We start from the raw sequence: 14,720 nt of genomic DNA on the forward strand, positions 1-14,720 counted from the left end.
AGAGATGTGTGTAAATTTGCACTAGATGACATATAATGTACACATATTACTATAATTTCCCTCTTCTGAGGAAGAAGCTGAATGGGGACTCACAGAAAGCAATAAAGAACATTCGATTGAACAATTCTTAACTTATATCTGCAATCATTTCACTTTCTCTGGGAGGTTAGTGCTACAGCTATGTGTCAATTCCAAATGTCTGTATGAAAAGTTCCCTTTCTCTAAAGCTGTATGAAACAGGCAGAACTATTATTATCTCAGGGCCCAAGCCAAGAAGTCATTTAAACTAACAGTGTACATAACAATTAATCCAATCGTCATCAAGTCATCATGTTCCGGACCTTTACTCTATAAATATTAATGTTTCTTAAAATCAAATGATGTCATTACCATATATAAGTATTACATTGGCAAAAATTTCACAAATATACAACGTTATGTTACACACACATTTCTTGATCAGTAGAAAACTGTTTTTTCTCTGAAAGGTGCAAGTAAAGCCGCAGAACTAGACATTTTTTGTCAATTCTCTGTCTGAGAAGTCTTCGTTGTTCTGGGATCGTTTTCCAGATGAAATGTTCTCTTGAAGTAAGCTGAAAAGTCTAGTCTACTTGTCTCTTCAACACCCAAGAAAAGGAATTGTCAATCCTTCGCTGGCTCTTTGAGTTCAGCTTGGAATAATATTACTTCCAAGGTTCCATTTTGGGTGAATTTTTGCCATATCTCACCTTCTTTCCTACATCTATGGTTGAACAATTAGCATAAACATATGGGGATGAAGGACTGATGAAAAACAAATTGTCCACTTCTACTGATTCATGTGTCTGCATCCGTGAGGTCAGTCACTGGGTGCAGTAGTTCCATCCTCCGGCATCTGTTCTTACGTTTAAAAACTAAAAACAAATCATGGCCATAAGAGCAAACTTATGGAATATTTAACATTGCAGGTTCTTGAAGGTGCAAACAGATTTTGGGACCTGTCCCTTTTGCAAACGCTTCCGGTTCTGTCACATCGGGTCCAATACGACAAAGCTGCATTTCTTTATCAGCATACATAAAGCTCCCTGAAATGAACAAAAAGTACAAACAAATAAATACCCATATAAAAAAACATGTTTTCATTCGCAAAATGCCTGATTAGCAGAATCAGGTAATTTGTGAATGCAAAAATGCCTTTCCTGATGTACTAGGCCCAGTCTGTGATTCGGTAACCCAGTGGCATAACGAAACTTGAGCCCCCCCGCCCCCCTGAAAAGTACATGGAGGGGCCCCATCCCACAACCTACCACATTTGCTGAGGGGGCACCCTTGATCTCGGGGGCCCCCAGCACCGCAGGGGCATATGTTACGCCACTGTAGTAACCTGTTATAGAATAACAATTTGAGTTTGCAAATCGGTTATTTGGAAGGGGCGTGCTTAGCTCATCCCTTCCAAATACTGATTTGCATTGGCATGCATGAACGTTTTCCAACCGAAATGCGGTCGCAAAACATTTGCCCTATACCGCCAACACAAAGTTGGTGGTAACTCATTCGCAAATGGGAAGGGATCCTCTTAGAGACTGTTAGAAAAATTACCAGGTACCACTATCTCCCCTTAAAAAAATGAAACTTAAATGTTAAATTTTTTTCTTTTTAAATGCAGCCCATTTTCATTTTGAGGAAAACGGTCTGCGGTTAAAACAAATTGCTTTATTTAAAAGCAATCACAGACATGGTGGTCTGCTGACCCTAGCAGGCACCATTCCTATGATGGCAGCGAATTGTAACGGGTCACAAATTGCGACCTACCTCATTAATGTTCCTGAGGTAGGTCTATTTCCGACCCACTAAGATTTGCTATTTTAGGAATAGGGGCCAAATAATCCCTTTGTACATTAGAGATAGCGATTTGCAAAAAATTGTTATTTGGTAATCGCTATTACTATTCTTCATACAACTAGCCCTAAAATATTTGGAACTCTAAATGCCCTAGATTTGTAAGGCCACAGATATTTTGAAGAAAGCAGTAAGTTTGATGAACAAATAAACATTTTGAGATCCATTATTGGAAGAACATATTAATCATTAGAGTGCAGACATTTTTTTGCCTACGTAGCATGAAATGCTAGACCTTTAGCACTACAAAAACATGTATCTCCAGTCACTGTTACTGATGTCGGGAAGGCATAATCCATGTTTGCATCGAAGTAATCTGGTATGGTGAAGTAAATAGTTAGCAAACAGTCCTGCCATTACTTTCTCTGTAGAATTTTTAGAGAAGTTATCTATTAGAGTTCACTCACAAGGATCTGGAAAACACCTTGGGCCAGATGTACAAAGCATTTTCCAGTCTCAAACGACCCGATTTGCAGAAGTTATCCGACTCCTAAAATTGTACTGGTACATTAACAAAATCAAGCCAAATCAGAGTGTTTGAGACTGTAAAAAAATGCTTAGTACATCTGACCTTAATTCTGAAAAAGCACAGCTTTGTATTTAGTGAGTCCTCAAAGTGTCTAAATCTTCCTTAAAATTGCCAAGCGTAGAAGCGATCTCAGAGACAATCTTTTATCGTTTGCATTAGAAACTACTAATCATTCTTCGAAACAGAGAATATGCATTTTGTAGTCTATCAGTTTGTCATTGAATCACAGCTTTCTGTGAGCATGAGGATCTAGCACTGATGAGTGTAAAGAGTGTTACTCTAACCAGCTCATGTTGATGCTATGCTGTTGAAATGGGCCAGAAATAAATGTTGTAACAGTGAGTGCATCCATGAGACTTAACAGGGGCTAAGGAGTGCATGTGAGCCTACACTTGCAAGTCTTTATTATCACTTTTATTAATAACATATACAGAGCATGACACTCAAGATCCAACCAGAAAAAAACTAGCTATAAGCATGACATCAAATATCTGAACAAAAAGGAGACAATACACAAAATTTGCAAAACTTCAAATCGTCCAGGTCTTTCTATAAAACCCAATGCTTGTAAATGGTCCTAAATATCTGAATGAGTGTCCACTGCAACAGGACAATACGACCCTGGAAGCATGCACAATCATGACCTATTGTAGATAAATGCTTTTTTATTCTTCCTAGCAGACTGGATATTCATGTGTTCAAATACATATATTGATGTCATTGGGAAAAAGGGAGTATCCTTTGCAGCATAACTTGAAGATTGAAAGGTCCCATAGCCAATAATTTTGCATCTTCTGTATCTGAGAGTTCCAGACTCCAAGGCTAATGATTGAAGTAGGAGTAGTTATTTGAGGTGATAAAATAGAGAAAATGTCTGGAAGAGCTGCAAATTCTAAGTATGTAGTTTGGTGAATGGTTTCATTTAAAAATTTGAAATTATGAGAGTGTTTGCAAGCAGGAAAGGGTGTATCTGAACCCTATTCTTGTCAACAGTAAGCACCCCGTGTGTGGTTAAGAGAAATAAAGCAATCTTAATTGTGTAGCCAGATGTTATATATAATGCAAATATAGAATAAAGTGCTCCATGTTTTGTTACAAAACAATAGGAAATGCATCACATTTCTGTGAAAAATAATACACTTGAACTTCAAGCTGAGAACCATTTTAGAAGCAAACATCTCTTTAAATTATTGTGCACTATCTGCTTGCAGGATTAGGCAATCATGTAGATCTCGTGTGAAGCAACTGTCATAATAATGAAGAAATAAAATATACTTTTGTATTTATCTGTGCCCAAAAAGGGGTTGGTGTCTTAAAAAGACCCAGCACTTTAACCCCTTCACTGCGGCGGCTATTCCGCCGCAGTGCTAAGGGGGCGGGGCGGCCGCATGCTGGTGACGGAACCGCTCCGTCACCAGCCGCGGTTGCGCTGTGCTCATGACGGAGCGGTTCCGTCACGGCCCCGCCCGCTCAATGGAACGCTCAGCGCAGGCGCGGAATCCGCGCCGCACAGGCGCGCTGAGCAGGCCGTGACGGAACCGCTCCGTCATCAGCACAGCGCGACCGCAGCTGATGACGGAGTGGTTCCGTCACCAGCAGGGGAGGGGTTAAAGTTAGGCAACATTTGTTTAATGATATCACCTTTCAATGAACAAACATATTGTCCTGGGGCCTCAATGCCATCCAGGTTGATAAGAAAAATGGTTATTGACTTTGGTCCAATAGATACCATCTTTCAGCAGAATTGTATTGATGATCATGGGATGAAGAATGTCAAATGTTAACTGGTACCAGAGTTGGATGCTCCATCAGGCAATGTGCATGTGCTACTTGCCTTACAATGACCACCATTATGATCCACCAAATGAAGGCACACCCTGAATTTAGAATTCCATCATATGGTTTTTTTTTGTTTTTTTTTTTTGGAATCTTGTATAGCGCGCAGTTACCCTTGGGCATCCCGGCGCTCGGTCATGACTCAGGGGAATGGTACAAAAACGGAACCTTTGAGGAGCAGCATTAAGCAGGAAATAGGTGGGTCTTAAGTAGCTTTTGGGACCTGATCATGCCTGACTCTATCCGTAAGTTCAAGGGCAACCCGTTCCACAACTTGGCGGCGTTCACAGAAAATCTTCTACCCCCCGTCCGGGCTCTTTTCACTCTAGGCACTTGTAACAGAGCTTTGTGGTCAGAGCGTAAAGCTCTGGTAGCCTTGTAGGGCATCACCATATTACCCAGAATGGGAGGACCCTTCCCATGCAGGATTTTATGAGTCGTACAGAGAGATTTAAATGTTATCCTCTCCCGTATCGGAAGCCAATGCAGAGCTCTCAGTGCCGGTTTTGCTGACTGTCTCCTGGGGATATTCATCAGCAGCCTTGCTGCTGAATTCTGTACTTGTTGTAATTTATTAAGCGTGGCTTCCGGTGCGCCCAAAAAAAGCGCGTTACCGTAATCTAGCCTTGAAACAATCAGGCCCTGGATAAGGAGTTTCCTGGACGACGGGGGGAGGAGAGGTAAGATCTTACGGGCTGATCGGAGAAGTGCAAAGCAAACTCGAGCCGTTTTCTTTGCGTGGGTCTTGAAAGACAAATCTTGTTCGAGCCACACGCCCAGGCTTTTAATCTCCTTTTTGGGGCTTGGAGGGTCACCAAAACAACTCGGCCAGCTGCCTATCGGCAAAGAAGGTCCCGTTTGTCCCAACAACATCAGCTCTGTTTTAGAGCCGTTCAATTTTAATGCTGAATTGCCCATCCATGTGTGCACCTTGGACAAGCAAGAATGCAACAAGTCCAGATGATCCACCAATTGGGAAAGGGCCACCACCAACTGGGTATCATCAGCATAGCTGATAATTTTGATGCCCAGAGGTGCCACCACCTCCTCCAATGGGGCCATATAGACATTAAACAGTGTGGGGCTCAGGGAGGAGCCCTGAGGCACACCACACTGAAGAGGGATGGGGGCAGATTGTGCATTCCCTTCCCACACTTGATAGGTTCGCTGATGTAAAAACGAACCGAGCCACTTCAAGGCCATTCCAGGTAGGCCTACCTCTGACAGTCGCTGGAGCAACACCTGATGGTTAACGGTGTCAAAAGCCGCACTAAGGTCCAGGAGGATCACTGCCACTGATCCCCTTGAATCCAGAATGCTCCTGGCTTCTTCCACGACTGCCAGAAGGGCGGTATCCGTGCCTTGGCCCGGCCTGAAACCCGTTTGGGAAATCCGCAACAAACTATTGGATTCCAGGAATTGTGAGAGTCGCTTGTTCACCAGTCTCTCCGCGATCTTACCAAACCCAGGCAGCAAGGAGATCAGTCTGAAATTAGCCAGGGGTACATATAGATAGATACTTGTTGAGGCGATTTATTAGAACTATGATCCTGGTGAGCTGAAATGTTAAGGTTACCTTCTTGCTTCAAAGTGAAGAGGAACTCTGAAATGATGATATTGTTGATCAGATTCCCCTTGTCCTTCACAACTTTCATGGTACTCCGAATTGAGAGAATTTGCTAATTCGGTATAGTCCGCTCAACAAGAGAAAGGCACTGAACAAGAGTGAGCTGGAAGCTAGGCAGTGTGTAGGCCCAGCTGAGGAGAGTCAGTCACATTATGAGTGAGATTCCTCTTGGACTCTGGTAAGAGTAGTAGAATTACAGTGCATGTACCTTTCAGTCTTATCACTGAAACAGGTAGATGGTATTTAGCTTCAACCAGATGTTTGTCATGAATTTTTTAATGGACATGCTTGCTTTGTTTTGGAGTGTAGCCAGCTAAAGCATGTTTCCAAGGTCATTCGCTAGCTTATGCTTGCCAGGATTACCTGAGCACAACATGAGCAGAACTGGGGAGTATGCTTTAGTTTTGATGTACTCACCTCTTGGTGGATCTATCATAAATTGCAGGAGCTGATTGTCCACAGCTCATATTATATTGTATGCTCTTGAACTATTTAACCAACATATCATTTTGTGTGGCCCTTTTATGTATATTTGAAATTGGGTTATATAAATCTGACCTGCTGTATGTGACCATAGGAGTTTCAATATATTCAGTGGTCACATTCATTTCCAGAAGGCCCTGAAGATTCTGGCAGGCTATGGAACTTTCTGATACACTCTCTACCTGAGATTTCACCCATGTCTTTGTCTTTCTGATCAGAATCCCTACCTTCTATTTTATCAGCAGCTTCTGGGTTCTGCTGTCAGGCTTGTCGCCTGACTGAAAATTTCTCTTTGGAAGAATACTCACTTCCGTTTTTGGTGCATTAGCTGGAGTAAAGTGACTTACTATATATGGGCATTGGCAAAGCGTGTGGGTAGAGTTGGTCGCTCACTGTAAGCTTGGGGGTAGCCAGGAGGACAGCAGCCCGCTGGCTTCATATCCTGAAAGCCAAAGAAAAGGTAAAAGCAGAGGAAAAGCTCCTGCAAACAGGGAAGCAGGGCTGACTATGGCAATGTGGCTACTAGGGCTGTGCAACAAGCAGCAGAGCATCTGCCTGGGTGGTAAAAGCATTAGGCAGCAGGCTCCCTGCAGTGCATGGAGGCTGCCGGGGTTAGGCCGGTGTGGCTAGTGCTTGTTTGAGGAGCCTATGTGCTTACCAGCTGATCACCAGCCATCAGCCACCATAAGCAAGCCGAAAGAAAACTGCATTTTCTGCAGGACTCGCTGCTACCCAGTGCCCACATACCCACATACACCCGTTCAGTGGGTAATAGGTAAACAAAGAGCAAGGAAAGGGCAAGAGCAAGGAATCCGACAGGTGGAGGTGGTTAAAACCAGAGAAAGAGTCTTCATACAGTCCACGAGGAAAGAGAAAGCGATACAAAAAGCAGGTGTTCAGCTAAAAACACAATCAATTAATTAAAAGACAAAGAGTTGAGGTGCACAGCACAGTATAGTGCTTTGTGCTCCTGCCCGTTTCCAAGTGTCTCCACTGATCTTGCCAATAACATTGCCAACAATACTGACCCACTCCTTGTTATCTTACATTCTTACTTGCTAGCAAAGTAGGCCAATTCCTTAGACAACCAAAACGAAGCCTAGCACACAGACAAACAGCCTTGTGACCAGCCTCAAGACCACTTGAACCAGTAAATCACCTTAGACATCAAAAGCAACAAGAGCTCATAGTATGATCATACAAGACTTCACAAGATGAGGACTCGCAGTGCGATACTTTTGCACGCACATCTCAGTACAGACCACACGAACCAAAAAGGAAACAAAAATATAAAAAGACCTATATTAGCAAGTTGGGAAACCCACATGTGCTGCAAATGAGTGACAATGAGCCCCAAAACACTGGCATGAGCCTAGGATCTGGAAGTGCGGGTGCCCAGTTGATCTATGCGGACATCCAAGAAATAAGAGCTACAAAGTACAACATGTGGCAGGAGTTTGACAACCACACCTGGAACATCCAACAGATGCAGAAAAAATTCTAAAGACCAGCCAAGCTTGGCAGGGAGCTTTGCATTGCCCTCAACAACCTCTGGCTTGAGCTATTGAACAGCAGGTTCTAGACAAACTCTCTAGCCGTTTATACTCATTCCTCGCACATCAGGATGGTCACTCTCAATTATATATTGGCATCAATAGTTTATTTCCATCAAGTCAGCAAATTTGCAGTGTGCCCGTCTCTGGCTAACAACCACACAATGATTAAATGAAAATTGACAGTTCTGGGAACCCACAGCCCCAAGATAAATCACATTGGAAAACAGTACCTGGAACCTATCAGAAGAATGAAATGGATCATGGAAGATTGAGCTGGACTCTGGCCTTTACTAGTGCTGTTCCTAGAAGAGTTCCCATGAAGACTGCAGATCCATGGGTAACTCTAGCTACTACCCTACAGGAGGCTGAAGAAGACAGCAAGAACCGATAAAACAATACAGGAAACACTGAGGAGGACAGGAATATGTCCCAACTGACGAAACTCAAAGAGCAAATATCTAAATTAAAATCTGAATTAAACAAAGCCCTTAGAGCTGAAGGTCAGGATAAGAGTGGCAACTTATCTGCAAGAAATAGTTGCTGGCTAAGAATAGGAACGTGATATATGCCAGGAAAAGGGACGAAGAATCCCATGAGATGATCAAATCAAAGGACCAAAGGAAATTCTGGCTTTGGATAAACCACATTTCGATAGTCAAACATCAGCAAGAAGCCCCTAACATCTCACAAGCAGATTGGTAAATGTATATTAAAAATGTATATGCTGATCCATCACCAATCAGTTTTACACCTGTAACATCCTGTAGTTGAGGAATTGTGAACACACTGGAAATAGCAACGGCCAAGTGGAAAAGGTGATCAACGCAATGTAGTAGTAGTAAAAGGCTTTATTTCGATAAAGCATATCTTTAAAAGCAAAACAGAGTACATCAGCATAAAAACCACAACAAGCACAATATACATTCAAAACAATTATATATAAATAAAGATGTCCATATTAAATTAGATTAAAAAACTCTAAAAAAGGTCTAACTATAATGACCATAATTAAACAATTTCATTACGCCTTTTCGATCTAATAGACCAAGCCCATCTTAAAAATTTAGACAGACCACACACAAACAAGGGCCGAGTGTCGGACATCAGAATTCGCATTGCAACATCGTAGTGTCTGGTGCCTAATTCTCTGCATATTGGTTTAAGCCAACTTTTTCTCGGTACTTTGTATGCCGGGCATTCAAATAAAAGGTGAGCAACAGACTCTACTCTAGATGTGCAAAATAAGCAAAAGGGTGAGGTTTGGAAAGGGATCTTCCACCGTGCGGTCAATTCACCAACTGGGAGGGTTCCTACTCTAAATTAGGATAATGTTGAGATAAGGTTCCCAAAATGCCAAGTCTTTGATCCTAAGGAACTCAACAGTAGCTCTACTTTGTTTTGAGTCGGAACAGTATTTACTTGAAACCCATCTCCAGTAGAGATTCTTGAGTACAGCTTTGGGGGGAGCAGATCTAGCAGCCCAGGCATCCCCAAGCCCCAATTCTACAAGCAAAGATTTTACATCTTTAAGCCACTTGATTTTGGACCAACCTGGCATTGACATTACTTCCGACAACCCATCCGCATAGTTGGCTAGTTCTGGGACTTGCCATAGACGGGCCCATAGTAATAGCGGACTTATTTGTGCCTGGTCTTTAATCGAGCGACACACCATATCAAGTAGGACAGGTAGCGTCGGGGTACTCTGAGGAAGGGCCAGCAGATCCTTCAAAAATTTATTTTCAGACCTGGATAACTGGTCTAGATTATAAGTACCCCAGAGTTCTGCCCCATAGAGGGCCGCGCTAACTCCTCTCGCCTTGTATATATCTATAACCGGGGCAATAGGTTTAGTTGAGGAAGAGCGCTGTTCCTTTAAGAGTGCCCCCACTACCCTTTTGTGACTCAACAGTATCTTCTGGAGATGTGGGTTCCACTGCATTTTATCTGATATACGGTTACCTAAATAATCAAATTCCGCCACCCTTTCCAGGGGCACAAGGTTCAAGGCCGGAGAACGCCCAAGATTCGTGGGGGGATTCAGCACCAAGTATTTCGTCTTGTCAGTATTGATTATGAGCCCTCTACTGGTACAAAAAGATTGAAAACCATCCAAAAGGCTCTGGAGGCCCACAGGGGTCTTAGAGATGAGGAGGGTGTCGTCAGCGAATATGAGAGTTGGTATCCGCTTGCCCGCCAGGGAAGGAGCGTCAGATGGATTTTTTAACAAGTGCTCCACCACTCCGTTCACATAAAGGGAAAACAGAGTGGGGGCAAGGACGCAACCCTGGCGGACACCCCTATTCACAGGAATTCGTTTGGTCTTCTGACCCTGGGCACCCCACCTCACCTGAGCAAAATTGCCAGTATGGAGCCGTACCAATAAGGACAGGATGTATGCAGGCATCCCCATTTCGGATAATACCCCCCACAGACGGTCCCGGGGCACTAGGTCAAAGGCAGTCTTCAGGTCGATAAAGGCGATATAAAGATCAACGCAATGTGCACCAATGATTTATAGATGTCTGTGATGTTTCCCCACGGGTCGCGAGATCCCTGCTCACCCCATCACGAATATCACCCCTCCTCTGCTCTCCCTTCCAGGACACGCAACCCGAAACAACCACAACAGCGTCCGTGACAACGGAACACCCGCCCCTCTCCCTGTTGCAGGACCCAATCAGAAGAGACGACGGACCGGAAGAACCTCCCCCTGACCCCGGAAGTCCCGCCTCCCTGCCGACGGCCGGACACAGAAAAGACGGAGGACGAGAGACAGAAGACGTCGGAGTATCGTGGCAGGAGATTTCGACTGGCGCTACGACGGAAGGTGAAGACGGGAGCGGAGAAACCGAGGAGTGGTCAGAAGACTGGTGGAGTCCCACGGAGGTGGCTGAAGAGCGGCCGTAACTCGGAGGAGAGTTACGGCGGAGCTCGTGAGTACCAGCTTCCTTCTATAAGCACGCTAGGTGCTTTGTGTAAATAGTACGGCCCCCTCCCGTGTAATTACTCCCTCTATCTTAAACACGTCCATTGTAGTAAATAGACACCTTGTATATGGTATACAGCACCTTGCACTGTAAAGACGCAGTCCCCACACGAACCCTCTCGACCACCATTTCTGTTCTCTACCTTTCTTGGTCCTTCCCACCCCTTCCTCACGGTCTTTTCTACCTCCTCACCCCTGGTAACCGTTATGGTATCCGGCCTCTAGCCCCAGTAAGACTAATGGCTCCTTCTCTTTCTCTTACTGCCCTCCGAGGAGCCTTCCCGGTCTTCTACGGACGTCTACACCCAAGACCCGGAACACCACTGGATCCCCACAACATCCGGAAGAGACAGAAGAAGATGGCACAGCCCTTGAGAAACCCTATCTCTGTTCCCTCTCTTGTTATAAAACCTGTTCAGTGTGCAATAAAAGAACACTATTGCCCACTATATCCGGCCTCCTCGCCTGCTTATCCAGCCCGCCGACAGCCCACGATCACATCTGGTGTCAGAAGTGGGATTCCCTGGAGGCATGGAGGCCGTGATGAAGAGGATGGCCGAATCCCAGGAACAATTGGGAAAGCTCATGGAGCAGTTCCTGAAGACTGCTGAGGACGACCGAGACCAGCTCCACGATGTACTGAAGGGACAGGGGGACACGCATGAGCAAGCCATGGGGAAATTGACCGACGTACTGGGACATCAGAGGCCCCTGGCCTCCTTGCCTTCCGTGGTTCTCCAGAAGTACGTGCCGGGGGAGGACCCGGACTTCTTCTTTATCAATTTTGAACGGCTAGCACAGGCCGCCTCCTGGCCCGTCGACCGGTGGGGCCACTACCTGGGTCCCTTGTTGACCGGAGACCTGCAAGCCGCGTATCAACAGGCAAACATACAGGGTAACAATCCTTATGCGGATATCAAGAAGTGTATCCTTGAACGGCTGGGCATAGATGACGAAACATACCGTGTCAAGCTACACCAGGCCAAAGAAGGACCACAAGAAACCCCCAGAGCCCTTTCGTTTAGGATCAAAGACTTGACCAATCGCTGGTTGAGACCCGATGCCTCCACCAAGGAGGAGATCCTCGAGAAAATATACCTCGAACAGTTTCTGATGTCTTTGCATCCAGCCACTCAAAGATGGGTGCGACAACATGCCCGTCTTACACTAGAAGCCGCTGTGGAAATCGCAAGTGCCTACAGCCGTGCACAGGAGGTGCAGCGAGGCAGAGAGGAACACCCCCATAAAGCACATCCCTCCACGGGCATCCGACCTCATCGTCCGCCTCTACCGAGAAGACCGGAGCCGACCCCTCTGTATCCCACCCCTTTTTTGCCGCGGCCTCCCAACCTAGGACCCCAATGTTACAGCTGTGGGGGTTTTGGTCACATCGCTCGGGTGTGCCCCCACAAGGAAGAGCCGATGGAGGTTGGCCTTGCCCGTAACTATGTATGCTCGATTCCTGGTGCTACACCACCCCCATTTCATTGCCCGGTAAACATTGATGGACAAACCCTCATGGCTCTGGCGGACACTGGGTGTCGACAGAGCGTTCTCAGACCTCAGGACTTGAACCACCCTGTTAGCCCACCGTCTGGTATGGTCGCCATTCAATGCGTCCATGGTGATACGAAAAGATACCCAACCACCCAAGTGCATGTCCGACACCCTAAGGATACAGGAACCACCCTCACCGTAGGTCTTGTACCAGCTCTTCCGGAACAGGCCATATTGGGGAGTGACTATTCCGGCCTACCGGGACTTCAAGACACCACCGATTCCCTGACCCGATGGTGGGAAGAAGCACCTTTTCCTCAGGGACTCTCCTCCCCTGTGAAGGAGCCCAAACCCCAGAAAACCAAAACACAAAAGAAGAAGGAAAGGAGAGAGCACGCCTGTGTCTTCCCCGTGATCCCGGACGACCACCCCTGGCAGACCGACAGGGAATTCAGGGCGGCACAGCAAGAAGATCCTGTCCTGCAGGAAGCGTGGGAAAGGGCGCCAAGTCAAGTCAAGTTAAGATTTGTATAGCGCGCTACTCACCCGAGGGTCTCAAGGCGCTTGAGGGGGGGGGGGATGTTACTTATCAAATAGCCAAGTTTTGAGTTGTTTTCTGAAGGAGAGGTGGTTCTGTGTAAGGCTGAGGTGGGTGGGGAGAGAGTTCCAGGTTTTGGCCGCCAGGTAGGAGAAAGATCTTCCTCCCATGGTGGTTTTACGGATACGTGGAATCGTGGCGAGGGCTTGATTGGACGATCGAAGTTGGCGGGTGGGGGTGTAAAAGGTCAGGCACGTGTTGAGGTATTTGGGTCCTAGGTCGTAGAGGGCTTTGTGTGCGTGGGTGAGAAGACGGAACGGTATCCTCTTGTTGACGGGGAGCCAATGAAGGTCTCTCAGGTGACCGGTGTGTTTGTCGTCAGCGTAGGAGATGATGTTGAGGTTGTGTTGGCGTGCGATGGATTCAAGGGGGCTCATGTAGACGTTGAAGAGAGTGGGGCTGAGCGAGGAGCCTTGGGGATTACTTCGGTGGCCTCTGATCTGAAAGGGGGAAGGCGGACTCTCTGGGTTCTTCCGGCGAGGACCGATATGATCCAATCCAATGCTTTTCCTTGTATTCCGATGTTGTTGAGGCGTTGTACAAGGGTGCTATGACAGACCGTGTCAAACGCTGCGGAGAGGTCCAGGAGGATGAGGGCAGCTGTTTCCCCGTTGTCGAGTAGTGATCGGATGTCGTCTGTGGCTGCAATGAGGGCGGTTTCGGTGCTGTGTTTGGCTCGGAAACCGGACTGTGTGGGGTCGAGGGAGCCGTTAGACTCTAGGAAGGCGGCGAGCTGATTGTTGACGGCCTTCTCTATGACTTTGGCAGGGAAAGGGAGGAGCGAGATGGGGCGGTAGTTCTTAAGTTTAGTGGGGTCTGCTGTAGGTTTCTTCAGGAGGGCACTGAGTTCGGCATCTTTCCAGCTTTCCGGGAAGGTGGCGGTGTTGAGGGAGCAGTTGATGATATTCCGGAGGTGGGGTGCGATGATGGAGTCGGCCTTGTTGAAGATGTGGTGGGGGCATGGGTCGGTTGGGGATCCGGAGTGAATGGAGTTCATCAAGCGGATGGTGTCTTCGGTGCTGATCGGGTTCCAGGCGTCCAGGGTGGTGGTGGGGGGCTTCAGTTCGGTGGTAAGGGGGGTGGACTCGTCGCCGAAGCTGTTATGTATGTCAGCGATTTTACTGTGGAAGAACAAGGCTAGAGAGTCGTAAAGGCCTTGAGAGGGAGTGATGTCGTTGGTGTCGGCTCTGGGACTGGTAAGCTCTTTGACGATGCTGAAGAGTTCCTTGCTGTTGTGGGCGCTGTTGTCGAGTTGCTCCTTGAATGCTGATTTCTTGGTGGATCTGATCAGCTGGTGGTGTTTGCGGGTGGCGTGCTTGAGGGCGGTCATGTTGTCTGTGGTTGGGTTTCTTCGCCAGGCTTTCTCGAGGGTGCGGCAGTTCTTTTTGGAGTTCTTGAGGTCGTCATTGAACCAAGAGGCTTTTTGCTACCTGGCTTGTTGTGTTGCTTTTTCAGGGGAGCTAATTCGTCGGCGCAGTGGGTGATCCATTGTGCGAGATTGATGGCTGCTTGATTTGGGTCCGATGATTTGGCGAGAGGGTTTTGGTTTAGCGATGTGGTGAGCTGGTCGGCGGTAAGTTTGTTCCAGTTTCTGCGGGGGATTTGTTGTGGGTCGTGGTGGGTCGTGGTCTTTCTGAAGTTGAAATGTACGCAGCTGTGGTCCGTCCAGTGGAGTCCTGTGGCGTGATTGAAGGAGACGTGCTTGCTGGAGGAGAAGATCGGGTCGA

The 14,720-nt window shown here is 46.6% G+C and overlaps 1 protein-coding gene across 1 annotated transcript in view; it reads right to left on the reverse strand.

Annotated features, from left to right (window-relative positions):
• Positions 1-328: 328 nt before the first annotated feature.
• The window catches only part of LOC144769271 (electrogenic sodium bicarbonate cotransporter 1-like), a 584,697-nt gene continuing 570,305 nt past the window's right edge, over positions 329-14,720 (reverse strand). The window contains exon 22 of the mRNA XM_078653329.1: positions 329-1,064. The gene's annotated coding sequence lies outside the window, so the exon portion shown is untranslated. The remainder of the gene's footprint in view (positions 1,065-14,720) is intronic.

The sequence above is a fragment of the Lissotriton helveticus genome, chromosome 7 (genome assembly GCF_964261635.1).
Source record: "Lissotriton helveticus chromosome 7, aLisHel1.1, whole genome shotgun sequence".
NCBI classification, from domain to species: Eukaryota; Metazoa; Chordata; class Amphibia; order Caudata; family Salamandridae; genus Lissotriton; species Lissotriton helveticus.